Source organism: Pipra filicauda, unplaced genomic scaffold (assembly GCF_003945595.2).
Source record: "Pipra filicauda isolate LSUMZ 115617 unplaced genomic scaffold, ASM394559v2 scaffold196_size3971931_pilon, whole genome shotgun sequence".
Lineage (NCBI taxonomy): Eukaryota > Metazoa > Chordata > Aves > Passeriformes > Pipridae > Pipra > Pipra filicauda.
Genome location: NW_024104305.1, coordinates 2,210,735 through 2,225,073, shown reverse-complemented (window position 1 = coordinate 2,225,073; position 14,339 = coordinate 2,210,735). Strand labels below are relative to the sequence as shown.

Here is a 14,339-nt window from a genome sequence, read left to right as displayed (position 1 = left end):
CATGAAAGTATTTTTCTCAGCACTTGAGAATGTAGGTTCAAACAGTCAGGTGAAATATTCATGTCAACAAGACTGATTTTTACCTAGAAGGAGATGAACTAGATATCATGTGTGTAGGTTTGTTAGATAACCTACTTGGGGGAACAGGGGAATCAAAACCCAAAGTAAAGCTTTCACCTCTGTAGCTTAATTTGCAATTCATGCATCACTGTGGCAGGCAAACACATACATTAATAATTTCATGCATACGTGTCCACAAAAGGCTTTCAACTTGACTATGACCCATCTCCCCTCAACCTGAGGTAAAGAGGTAAGAAAAATACAGGAGCTTCCAGCTACAAAAGGCTCATGTCTAGTCTAGGAATTAGCATTTTCCAAATAATTTGTAGTATAGAACAGCTCTGAGATCGCAAAAATGACCAAAAAAAACCCTTAGGCAATTTGTCAGCAAACATTTAGAAGAAAGCACTTTTATTTGTCATTTTTGTATTAAAAAAGCTGCTTTGATCTCAACTCCAGGAAGTACACCTATATGAAAAAATAATTTTAAAACTACTTGTTGTTCCATATACCTACATATCTCTCTTGCTTCAGACTGTAGATAGCTTATGTTTTTATTGCATCCCTCAGTGCCATAATTTTTTTTGCACTGCAAATATTAATACACTGAACTCTTTCTACTTTGTCTTCACTAGCATTAAGTAGACTCTTGCCCTCAAAATCTAGCATCACTGAACTCTCTGACCACACAGTCCTCTCCATTTTATTCTATCATAGCAGCTAATTCTCAGGACTCAACCACCTTCAGGTTTGTTTGTCAGTCTCATCTTTTTTTTAAGAGAAATTTTAAAAAAATGACTTCTTCAAGTTATGCATTCATTTATTACATTTTGCCCTTTAGTTTGCCCCCATTCTGAACAGGGAGGTGGAGTAGATGATCCTTTCTGACTTGCAGTATCCTATGATTCAAATATTACTTCTATGACATATTATCCACTATAGCTCTGGTAATTGCTTATCCTTTCTCAACAACGTTATACACAGTTTTGAATGTCTGCATTTATAACCATAGGAAATACAGTCTGGATATTCTGGATACAATGTTCAGAGGAACTCTGTTTTGACCTCAAAATAATAGAAGTTATGGACCCATGAAATTAATTCCTGTTTTGTGGTTCAAAATTATGGACAGGGATCACAGTTGAGAAGCTCCCTGCTAAAAGCCTCCAGCCTTTACCTCCGTCACTTGGACTAAAAAAATACATTGTATTTTCTGACAGTGTAGTGAACTCCGGAACTCCAACTTCCTTTACCATTCCGTCATTCAAGATTAATTTTCAAAATCTGTTTCTTGACTAGAGCTCTTGAGGCTTTTTACATAATTCATTCTTCTCTCTGGCGTATTATCTCCTTCATTTGAGTTACAAGCTTCTGACTCTCTAACTGAAAACTCCCAGCATCCACACTCTGCAAAGTACTAGTTCATATATTAAACAGTCTAAATAGAAAGAGTGCTGGCCCTACAGCTTTTAGAAAACCAAATAAATAAATTTAATTGTCATTACTAGGTTCAGGTATTTCATGGAGATTTATTCTGACAAGCACAGGAACAGAACACAAAATGTTGCACTAAAGAACCGTACATCAAAGACAGAATTCTTTATTGAAGTTCCCACTGAACTTGCATGACTATTCACACAAAGAAAGAACAAAATACAGAAGTTACAGCAGAACCACTTTTGAAATGTGTCCTTAAAGAATATCTGTGCTTCTATTTAATGATTTATCTTTACAAAGTACTCACATTGTTAGGATTAATTGATTTTTGTTATATCTGTAAGTGAAGAGAAACTATCTTTATTGAAGAATGCTTTTCCTACAAGTTTGCTAAACATTAACAATAGGATTCTTTCGCACACATTCAATACTAATTTACATTTTAAAAGTTATCATAGATTCACAGAATCAAAGAATTTGCAGAGTTGGAAGGGTCCAATCAGGATCATTGAGTCCAACTCTTGGTCCTGTGTCGGACTCCCGAAGAATCACACCATGTGCCTGAGAGCATTGTCCAAATGCTTCTTGAACTCTGTCAGGCCTGGTGCTGTGACCACTTCCCTGGGGAGCCTGTCCTAGTACCCAAGAACCTAGTTCTTCTGGGTGAAGAACTTATTCCTGTAGCTATTCTACTGGAATATCAAGAAAAATCAGTCTGTGTTTGTAAATTTTCTAAGAATTCAGTTTTTCCAAGCTCATTTACAAGGATATAATTGAAAATGTAATTCAGCCTTCAATATAAATTCTGGAAGGAAGACAAAGGGGAAATAATGCCCCAAAATTTCAGATTATGACATGTTCATGAAAGTGCTTTTGGAGGAATGTTATAAGCACTGTCCTCCCCCATCATACCAAGAAAAGAATTCTGTATGCAATAAGTAATTAAAATAATTAAAAGCAATTGCAAAATCTCTCTTTTTTTTGACAGTAAACTACCTCCTAAAACTTCAGCCCAAGACTGGGTTCTTAAACTGATATTATTTTCAGTGACCATCTTAAATTTAAGCCCATTAAACTTTCTAAAGCTTAGATACAGCTCTTTTTTTCCAGTTGGGAAATGTGCCTTGCATTGCTAACAAACAGTTGTTTTTGTGTTTTTTTTAAAGCAAGAGAATAAAACTCTGTCTGGGTAGAGGAACAGGTTAATAATAATAAATTTCTAAAAGACTGCTGTGAACAGTTCAGGCTCCCATTCTAAAGGGGAAAGCAGTAGATTAGCTGGTTGCTTTCTGACTCATATAAATATTCATACGCACGGTTAATGATTTTAAGTATTGCTGGGTAGCACAGTGCATTTTAAACTAATCCATTTGTCTGGTTTCTTTCCCTAGCTGCCCCTTGTTTTGCTCTGGCTTTGAGCATCACTCGGGCTGACCCATGCAGCTTGCTAATGGATTGCACTTCATCTCTCTGAAGTGAGCAAAACAGCATCAAGAATTAATCAGAATATCTCGGTTCACAGCAGAATCTTAAGCAACAGCTTTTGTCATACAAATACATCCAAACCACCCCAAAAAAACCCTTTGTAAAGAATATTTTGTCTTTGTTTTCTTTTCTGTGGGCTCTAATCTTTGCATCCCAGTGGTGCCACGTGCTGCTTCACACATCTGCACACAGTCCTCAGCCTTGTAGTTCTATATATGATTGTAATGACAGATTTTCATCTACGAGTCATGTCATAACACATCACAAAAATAAATGTCTCCTAAATGTAAGCACAACACAAGCCAAACACAAATGGTTTTGCCTGTCTAAAGTGCCTTCTGCGCAGGAGGTGCTTCTCTCAGCACCTTTTCACTTCTGGAATTAAGAACAGGAGCAGAAACTGCTTTCATTTTATGGCCTGAGCTATCAGATATGTAGGTAATCTCAAATAGGAACATCAGTCACTGAAAGAGCAGGAATTCAGATTATTAAAACTGATGTATGGACTTGATATACTTATTTCAATACCTCAACATGAAAACAGAAAGACTGTCCTAGTTAGGACAGCTGAGACCAGTTCATCACTGGATGGGCGTAACCCAAAACTGTGTATTCTATAGCCTTCCATGCCACTTCCCAGAAACTGTTATCAATGAACCATTTACACTATCTGCACATAGAGTCTGACTCCTCAGACTATAAACTAGGTGCTAAGAGGCCTGAGAGATAGGAGTTGCTCTTGTCCTCACACCCATTAAGGAACCCCCCGCCCTGAGGGAGGTACTGAGCATTCCTGCCTGAACTGGAGGATATATAATCTTGGAGTCTTGGGACCTTTTCTACCACTCGTGGGACCTTTTCTACCACACGTGGGATCCAGAGGAAAACTGCAGATCACCGCTCTCAACCAGACTGCAACCATCACTCTCGACCGGACTGCAACAGCACTCTCACCAACAGGTTTTCCTCTCTCCTTTTCCTTTGGACTCAGAGGGCCCAAAGAACACCACTCTGTTCATGCCCCAAGGTGCTGGGTTATATATTTGGGTTTTGTGGGTTAAAACCAATTGTTTATCTGTATAATTATACTTATTGTATTATTTTATTAAATTGTTATTCTGACTTATAATCTCTCTTTTGAGTTAAGTTCATTTCCCCTGCTGGTTTACCTTTAAACCAGCACAAAGACAAAATCACAAACCAGGCAACATTTGCTTTAACTGATAAAAAAAAACTCCAATGCCCGTAATTAATTAAAACATAAACACACTGTAATTACTGGGCATCATGCATAATTTTACTGTGGAACCCAGAATGTTTTCAATACTAACAAACAGATTCAAAGTGACAACTCACAGAAAAAAAGCTCACTGGAAATATCTTGGCCACAACAACCCCCTGCAGCGCTACAGGCTGGGCACAGAGTGGCTGGAAAGCAGCCAGGCAGAAAGGGACCTGGGGGTACTAATTGACAGGAAGCTCAACATGAGCCAACAGTGTGCCCAGGTGGCCAAGAAGGCCAATGGGATCTTGTCCTGTATCAAAAATAGCGTGGCCAGCAGGAGCAGGGAAGTGATCCTTCCCCTGTACTCTGTGTTGGTGAGGCCACACCTTGAGTATTGTGTTCAGTTCTGGGCCCCTCAGTTCAAAAAGGATATTGAGGTGCTGGAGCGGGTCCAGAGAAGAGCAACAAGGCTGGTGAAGGGACTGGAGCATAAGTCCTATGGGGAGAGGCTGAGGGAGCTGGGGTTGTTTAGCCTGGAGAAGAGGAGGCTCAGAGGTGACCTCATCGCCGTCTATAACTACCTGAAGGGAAGTTCTAGCCAGGTGGGGGTTGGTCTCTTCTCTCAGGCACTCAGCAATAGGACAAGGGGGCACGGGCTTAAGCTCCGCCAGGGGAAATTTAAGTTGGATATCAGGAGAAAATTCTTTACAGAGAGAGTAATCAGGCATTGGAATGGGCTGCCCAGAGAGGTGGTGGATTCACCATCCCTGGAGATTTTTAAACGCAGATTGGACGTGGCACTGAGTGCCATGATCTAGTAAATGGACTGGATTTGGACCAAGGGTTGGACTCGATGATCTCGGAGGTCTTTTCCAACCCAATCGATTCTATGATTCTATGATTCTATCAGACTGTGAAACAGATGCAACTCTTAATTAAAATAATAAAATATAAATAAGAACAATTATTAATAAAATTAATCAAGAAAATACATATAATATTTACCATTTCTATTATCTATATATACTGTATTGCACATATATAAATAAAACATCTAAAATTATATAGCTAGCTATCTATTTATATTTACTCTTTATTAGTCATCTGCTACTGCAAATAGCCAGAGCCAGGATAACAGTCTTCCATGGTGCACCTATTGCTGCATTATTCAAAAACTATTTCAGTTTCTTGTGTTGGGGTCTAAATTATTAAAATAAATACAAGCATATTAGTATTTATTTATCACTATTTATACCAGGAAGATACAATGTCACTACTGACAGAGCATACGACCTACCTCTTGGTAGTTCAGACCTGTACAGTCTGTTCTCTATGGGAACGGGGTGGGGGGAGGGGAGTGCTGGTGATAACATACTAACAAGTTTCAGAGTAACTGGCAATTCCTAAACAGCTCTGATGTGGGGAATTTCAGTTCTGAAAGGAAGTCAAAGCAGAATTTAGCTCTAAAACAATACTGAGAAAACAGCCTATCATCAACTGACAGTTATCTTTTATTTTTCATGTAATTATTTTCTCTGCTATCTAATTCTTTTCATACTTTCAGATATCCAACAGTCAGCCATATAATTCCTCTTATAAATTAATCATCCCACTAAATAACCAAATATAAAATTATTGGTAGGTAAGTGTGTATTTGAAAATGTAACAAAATTTATCTCCCTTCTTTGTTAACAAATAACTTGCCATTCTAAGAAATTTTAACTTCACTTTTTTTGTTCAACATTCATGTCAAATCACCTACAAGGTCACCAGGGAAAAGACAAAAAGAGAAGGTAAATCTAAACAGACTGAAGGTCTCTGTTGTAACGCACAACTGTGGAAAACCAGCTGATTAACACAAACAAAGCTTCTGAGGGTGTTGAAGCATTTCGAAATGCCTTTCTGACTGTCATCTGTGGAAAGAGACTACATAATCCAGTGTGACATAAAAAAAGCTAGTTTAATTACCCTAGAAGTTGCATGTTTGCCACATTTATATGTGGGCAGAAGAGTATGTAGCATTGATCAAGGAACCTACATATTCATAGGCTACGTAATGTACAGATGCTTTACTTGTCATAGGCCCTGTTACTTATTATGCACCTAAGAAATCCTTGTGGCCAGATTTGCAGCACAGAAAACCATAAAAATTTTACATTAGTACTTCCACTGCAATAGGGAGTTAAACATTTTAGGAAGTTATTTTCTTTTTCATCATTTATTTCTCTAAACAAAAATCTACAATGCCATCAAACTGCGTGGCAGAGACATGCTGTGTTACTTATAGCTGCATCTTGTGCTGGTATCTCTAGTCTGCTAGATTCCTATCTCCATATCAGTCTCAGTGTAGGAAGTTATTTTCAGTGTAAGCTGCTAATTAAGCATGATATATGTATCAGAATCTGATCCACCATCCTTTTGAGTTGAAAATGCTAATTACAATTTAACAAGGCTCGAAGCAATTTGCATCACAGGCCAAGATGCATCAATAGCATGCTTGCTGTTCAGGCTTTCATAGTGATGCTTCTACCTGCAATTACATGCATATCTTCCATGTTACAACATTCAGTTACTTTCCCTACATTGCACATATGTCCAAGGTCAAAACTGATTTAAAATGGCAATAAATACACCATTACATTAAAAAAAAACCCAAACAAACCCAGCATTGAATCAACCTTGACACAAAGCACAAACATGCACAGAATACAGTCAGAAAACAGTACACACTAAACACTCACCTGACATAAGTGAAATTCCTTTCTCAGATCACGTAAAGAGCCAGATTTTAATTTTTTGTGCCATAAGTAGCAAAAATGAAAAGTTCCTAGAAATCCTTGCCAAAATTACAAATTAAATAACCATAAAGCTGGAAATTGGTTCCACACAAATCAGTAAAAAAAAATGTCTCACATAGTTGCCCTTGACTGATCATGAGGTAAGAAGCTGGTCAGAGGCTTTTATTGGAAAATTATTTCCAGTAATGCTTATTACGAATAAGAATGAGGTTTGTGCTGGTTTTGGCTGGGATAGAGTTAATTTTCTTCAGAGTTGATAGTATAGGACTGTGTTTTCCACTGTACTAGAAACAGTGTTGATAGTTCAGGCCTGTTTTGGTTGTTGCTGAGTAATGCCTACACAGAGTCAAGGTCTTTTCTGCCTCTCACCTCAGCCCACCAGCAAGGAGGCTGGGGGCGCACAAGGAGTTGGGAGGGGACACAGCCAGGACAGCTGACCCCCCTGACCAAAGGGATATCCCAGACCATATGGCATCATGCTCAGCATATTAAGCCAGGGGAAGAAGAAAGGGGGAACATTTGGAAGTATGGCATTTGTCTTCCCAAGTAACTGTTAAAAATGAGATATAGCTCCGCTTTCCTGGCAATGGCTGAACACCTGCCTGCCCATGGAAAGTAGTGAAAGTAGAGAAAGTTGTTTTGCTTTGCTTGTGTGTGTGGCTTTTGCTTTACCTATTAAATTGTCTTTATTGCAAACTGAAAGGCCTCTCACTTTTACAATTCTCTACTCCATCCCAACACAGGTGAAGTGAGTGAGTGACTGTGTGGGGCTTAGTTGCCAGCTGGCCTTAAACCACAATAGATTAAAAGAACTAAACTGAAAAAGGGCAGGATTTCAGAAGACCAATATATAAGCATAAGCAAGAAGAAACAAACCATCTATGTTGCTAAGGACAGACTTGGGCAATAAGCAGTTCACTGTTGTGTAGCAACAGCCTGGTACCAGTAGATCTTTCTGTTTCCTTGATCTAGGGCAATAGACAGGCTAAACCTACTGGCAGAGAGGTTCATGGCACTCTTCTTTTCAAAAACAAATCAGTGTTACACCACGCAGCTCGCTTCCAAATGACAGTACCTATCAGAACTAGGGACATCAATATCCTAATCAGTTTCTGGGTTAACATACTCTAAAAACCCCATAATTTCGAATTATTGTCTCCGTTGTTTAAATGATGCCAAATTTTCATATTTCACAGCTAGTTTTACTCACTGAATCCATCAGCTGACAGTACTTTAACCTTAAGAAAAATCACAGGCATTTTATCCATGGTTGTTCTCTATGAATAGGTATATTCTAAAATACTTAGTATGCAAAAATTCACATCTAAAATAGTATCCGTTCTTGTCAACTCAAGAACTGTTTGGTGAACAGCAAGCATCAAGCATAACACTGCATGAAAAATCTACTAAAATTATCTGCCTATGCTCTTCAGATTATACCTTAGGGGGGAAAAAAAAAAAAAAAAAAAAGAGAGAAAAAAGGCTGCTAAAATGATAGTTTCTAGTAGCACTTTTCTAACAAGAGACAAGTGATGCCTGTCAAAGCTGACCATATAGTCAAAAATTAAAAGCTGCAAACACAGATAATGGACAAGTGAAACTTGCCATTACCTTCTTATTAAAAAGTCACAGGAAAAAAGATAAGAAGACTATAATTTAAAAATCAATAAACTGCTAGTCTATAGTGACATACCCTGCTATTATGAAGATGAATGAAGTACGATCCACAAATGAAACTGAATGGGAAAATGCAGAGGGATAATATTAATTAAAACTGAAGAAAATGTTATGAAAATAAATAAATTTTAAAAAGAATAAGGCAAATACAAAGGAAAAGAGATGGAATGAAAAAATAAACATGGAAAAATGTTTTCCCTGTTTTGTCAGAATATGAAACCCTATAAAGAGTAACATTTTCTCTATGCATACAGGCATTTTAAAAAGCTTGGTCTTTAGAGACAAAAGTGATCCTACAGAGAGGGAGAGTAATTGCATGAATCCATCACAGTTAAGTTTTTCACCAGAGAACTGTGGTTATTGACACTCAGTACAAGGCTCTAATTTCTCTGACACATAGTGTCTGTAGATTTAATTGTTACATTTAGAAATATGTCTTCACCTACAAACATCTTACTAATGTTTTTGTTTTCCACTGCTATTTGCCAAGTTACTTCTCTTCAGCAAAAACACAGAGCTTTTAATTATTATTTTATCAATGTTTAATTTGCACCATCTTGCTATATTAATCAGAGCACTTTAGTTAAAACAGGTAAGCCATATAATTTGTGATAGATTTCCACATGTCAAAACCTTCTTCCTTCTGCTGTTTGGTTGCTAATGCCTAAATTACCTGGCAATTATAAACAACCTGCATGATTGCACTAACATTTGATTTACATTCATTTAATACCGAAGTCATGGTATGGGGATTTTGTGTTTGGGTGTGGTTGATAGATACCTTACCTTGAAAAACTGAAAATGTTTTATGCTTTTTTTCTCGGCATTAATCTGCTATAGAAAATGAAGACAAACACTAATTTCCATATTCTTTTTTCTATAAAATACAAATGCAGCAGTCTGCAGGTTTTAATCTGCCAATCTGCTTTGCTAATTATGACCAGCAGTTTACCTTTGTTTCATTACTTCTGCACAAGTGTGATATATATATGCCACTGTACATCTCTTGGTTTCAAATGATAATTATCACTTCTGTTCATACTGTGTTACCCTTCTTAAATGGGTTTGACACAAAGAACAAAAAGTGAAATAAGATTTTTCGCACTATAACGTCAAATTATCATTTTGTCTTTTTTCTGTGATGAACAGAAATGGAACACAATAATTTCCCTGCAGCAATCCTAAGTCAAATGGGTCTATCATTTAGACACTGCTATCATTTACAGATAATGTATTTAAGTATTTCCATCCTTAATCAATAAAGATCTGGTTTTCCATTCTATCCTGTACATTCTATCCTGGTTTTCCATTCTATCCGGTACAACATGACAGCACTTTAGTACACTGCAATGCCACAGTCTGCTCGGCGGGTTTAGGGAGGGTAAATGGATTTACTCTGGGCAGTGCATGGGAAAAACAACAAAATTCTTAGGAGGTTAAAATACAACTTTTACTTGCAAATTTTAGAACATTCTGATAGAATAAGGCATTTGCCAAAGTTTAACTTGGCAGTCTAATTTATGCACATACAACAGGGCACTTAATAAGGCATCAACTGGAATTTTTTGGTCCTGCTTACAATATGAAGAAGACGACAGGAGAAGAAAGAGAAAAAGAAAGAAAAATGAGACAGAGAAAGGTAGATAGTCACCACCCTAGGATCTAGTGTGGTCTCAGCAGCTTTTAAATCTAGGGTAGTGGAGCACACCATGTGGAACAGCTTTTACCAGTTCAGGTCTGCTTGGGCCCTCCCCCAGGTAAGCTCACACTAATTTCAACAACAAAGTCTCGTGCCTGCATTTTACACAGAGCAATGTTCCCTGCAGGCCCACGTGCTCAGTCACCCCCACTACAGTGTGGGCTGGGGCTGACTTTTCAAATGCTCATGTGCTACCTAGTGCAGGGTGAGAAGGCTCAGGGGGTGGGTGGGTGGAGCAGCGTGCTGTCCCACCCACTGTCCCACAGCGCTTACCCTGTTCCCCCACTACTTCCCACCTTGTTGTTTTGAGCCAGTCAACCACTCCTCTGGTTTCTTGCATACACTAGGCACTCTATCTATTTTCCAAAGCTCCCAATACAAGACGAAACTTTACTTTTCTGTAAGACTCAGCAAATCTGAAGAGAAGTCTTTTCATCACCATGTTGAACTTCAATCAATGTTTATTCAATTATCAGTCTGAATACTCTTGATTTTTCTCTCTTCCGTGACATCCTTTTCTCGTCCTTCAGGATGCTACCCCAAACATCTGGTGTCTGCAATGAACATCTCTTGTAAGAACACTCTTGGTGGTCAGTACACATATTTCAGCAAATAGTTGTAAGGAGTAAGGGATAGCGATTTTTTTGCAAGAAAGTAGACACGGCCTGTGGTCCATGTAATTTTATTTTTAATTCATAGTACGGCATGCATTCAGTTTTATCTTTGTTAAACATGACTATATGCAGATTTTATTTAATTGAAAGGACCGACTAACTTGTTTCAGAAGGTGGAATTCAGGGGTCACTTTGCTGTCTGCCTGTTATTGTGACCTGCTGGATTCCAGTCAATTAGTGCCAGAGATGAAAGACTCATGATGGTCAAGCAGTTTTCTAACAGCCACGTATTTATCAGAGGACAAAAGATTAAATACACAAAGTGCCTCAATTACAATAGAGCTATAAAACATTACTTGATTACGTGTTGTATGTTCAAATATCACAATTTTTTATATCTTTTATCTGATTACAAGTTTTATGTCTTTAGTGCCCCTTAAACTCCTCTGAGTAAAGGGAAAAATTAAAGGAAATAGCACTTTCCCCAGTCCTCTAAAGGATGTCCAAGCATTCAAATCTTTTTAAAATACAGGTTCCACCTTTCACTGGCAAATTCGATTCATTATTCACCCTGAATCCACTGAACTCCAACTGCAACAAGAATAGGAGGAAAGCTATAGATAATTAAGTTCTTAACCACAAATTCTATATGGCTTCTGACATGAAGCAAACCTGTATCTCAAAGATCTCCATGAACAGAACAGAAATGCATGCAGAACAACAGAGTTCAGAGAGAATACTGACACTAGACAAGAGTAGGAGTAAGAGAATTTATGTTGTATTTTGGTGGTCAGGATTTCTACTGGTGAATGCAGCTGAAAAATCATAAATGTTACCAACTGAGTAATTTATTCTGTACCAGGAGGCCCTGTAAATCTTGGTGCTATGGGCCTAGCATGTCTGAAACCTTACAAGCTGAAAATAAAAAATGGAAGGACATGAAGATACTTCATGCCAATTGAATCCAAGATGCACATAGATTGCACAGATATATTCATTAGTATCTTTCCTATCTCTTCTGGAAATCCCTAAATTCATCTTAATGCTAGATTGACAACTAATTAACAAATAATTAAGCAGATTTTGGCTTATCATTTAATATAACTAGTTTAGTTATTATGAAGTTTGTAATTTTCAACATAAATGTAAACATTGTAACTCATCCCTCTTTAAATATCAAAGCAAAATATATACTTTAGGGCCTGAATGACAAAATTCCTATAAAATTCTTTCCAGCAAAGTTCTATATTAAAGTTCCTGGAGTGATATATTTATTTCATATATTTATATATATATATTCAGGTGTAGAAAATTTGAGAAAAGACAGTTTCAAGTTAAAATATGTCTCTACAACCACTTCTCTGTTTTAGAACTAACACTGAAGTTAATTCAAATCTTCTTTCTATGTACGTCGATTCATCCTTCATAAACCATAGAATCATAGAATTGTTTAGTTTGGAAAAGACCTCTTAGATCACTGAGTCCTACCGTAACCCTGGCACTACCAGGTCTACCACTAAACCATGTTCCCAAACACCATGTTTTGAAATCTTTTAAATATCTCCTGGAGTGGTGACTTGACCACTTCCCTGGACATCCTGTTGCAATGCTATATCCTTGAGTTACCTCTAGAATATTTTATGACAGCAATTTTTTCCCCCTCTGCTTTCTGAAATATTCATTATATTCATTAATAAAAGCATGCTGTAGAAAACACAATTAAGTTAGGCTTATTCTTAGAACTCACAAGCCTAACTATGGGTATATATTCATTTATTCAGTCAGGGGATGGAGGGAAACTATTACACAAAAGTTTGGTTTCTTCCTAATAGCTACCCTGATGTTTAATTAAAAGGTTAAGTGTTGCTCCTATTTTAAACATAAAATAAAGCAGGTAAAAAGAAGTGAGGAACGCGGTACAGACCTATTTTTTAGCAGATTTGCCAAGCAAGTCATACATATTCATGACAGGTTTCTACAGACAGACATGACCTACATATTCAGTCTCAAAGATGTGTTGAGAGATGGACACGTACAGCACAGCATTTACTGATTACTCCTTCTGAGAAGATTTTGTGTTATAAACAGAAATCTCTCAGATGCAAAGAGGAACACCAAAGGGCTAAGGAGGAGGAAAGTTGGGAAAAACAGATAACAACAGTACTGTCCTGGGGAAGACAAATCATTATCCTAGCAAGAGAAGATTTTACTGTTGAGACTGCAATTTCTGATTCTAGATGTGACGAATGAACAGAAAAATAAGACCAAAATATAAGAAGCAGCTCTGCCAAGATATCTGATTAACCATAATGCAAAGACATTGCAGATGGTTATTAATTCCTCTCAGTCAGACTTTCATGCTTAATAAAAAGTCCCTAGCATAATAAGGACAGACAGTAATTCAAACTTTCCCAGGGTGGCTATAAATAACTACTTACCAGAATATAAAATAGAATATATTTATTTTATTCATATCTGTTAATTACGGCATAGAATTTAGACTAATGTGTTGGGAGTAACATCCTGACACTGTAATTGACTTGAGTATTTGCACACAATACTCTATACATTTACATGTGTTTGTCTTCAAAGCTCTAGCTGCTAAAAACACCACTGAAATTATCTAGTCTCTTATTCATGAAACATTTTAATTACTGTCTTCAATATCAGTTTAATTTTTTCCATTACTGAAGACAACAATGAAGCATGTGTGATTTCATTCTATTCTTTTCTGTGCTTTCTCACCAAGGAATCCTGCTTGCTTAGTCACAGCACAATGTGAAATAACATTACACCCAAGTCACTAGTGTCATTTTCTAAATATAATAATAAATACCATACTTCCTCTCCTTTCAGTAGATTTCAGTGTGATAAATGGTCTAGACTTTTAGTCTTCAGTACAATTGCATATTTCCAGGAGGCTCTGTTGGAAAGGACTTCAAGCACAGTTATACTATTTTAAGAAAATAAACAATATTTTGCCACTTGTATCTGAAACAGGTATTTAACTAGTGACTTACACAGTGTCAACGGGAGATTTGTCCACTGAAGATCTGGCTCATTTATCTCAGGTAGTGGTCCCCACTTTGCAATCTGATGCTCATAGAACATCCTCAGCAACATGTTACCTTTCAGATTTTTGGAAACTAGACCTCCCAACTCATGCAAACATTGGCATATACAAATATAAAAATACAGATGGTATTCAAGGATTCATTTTAAGGTCTAAAAAACCATCTTTAGCTCCAAATGAATATTTTTTCCCTCATACAGAAACAGTACTCTTGCCAATTATTACTATAAAGAAGCAAAACAGAGCTTTCACAATCTGAGATACTAGAGAA

At 37.2% G+C, this 14,339-nt stretch overlaps 1 protein-coding gene across 8 annotated transcripts in view; it reads right to left on the bottom strand.

Annotated features, from left to right (window-relative positions):
- Positions 1 to 14,339, bottom strand: part of MARCHF1 (membrane associated ring-CH-type finger 1) — a 233,935-nt gene that overhangs the window by 48,515 nt on the left and 171,081 nt on the right. The gene's annotated exons all lie outside the window — the stretch shown is intronic.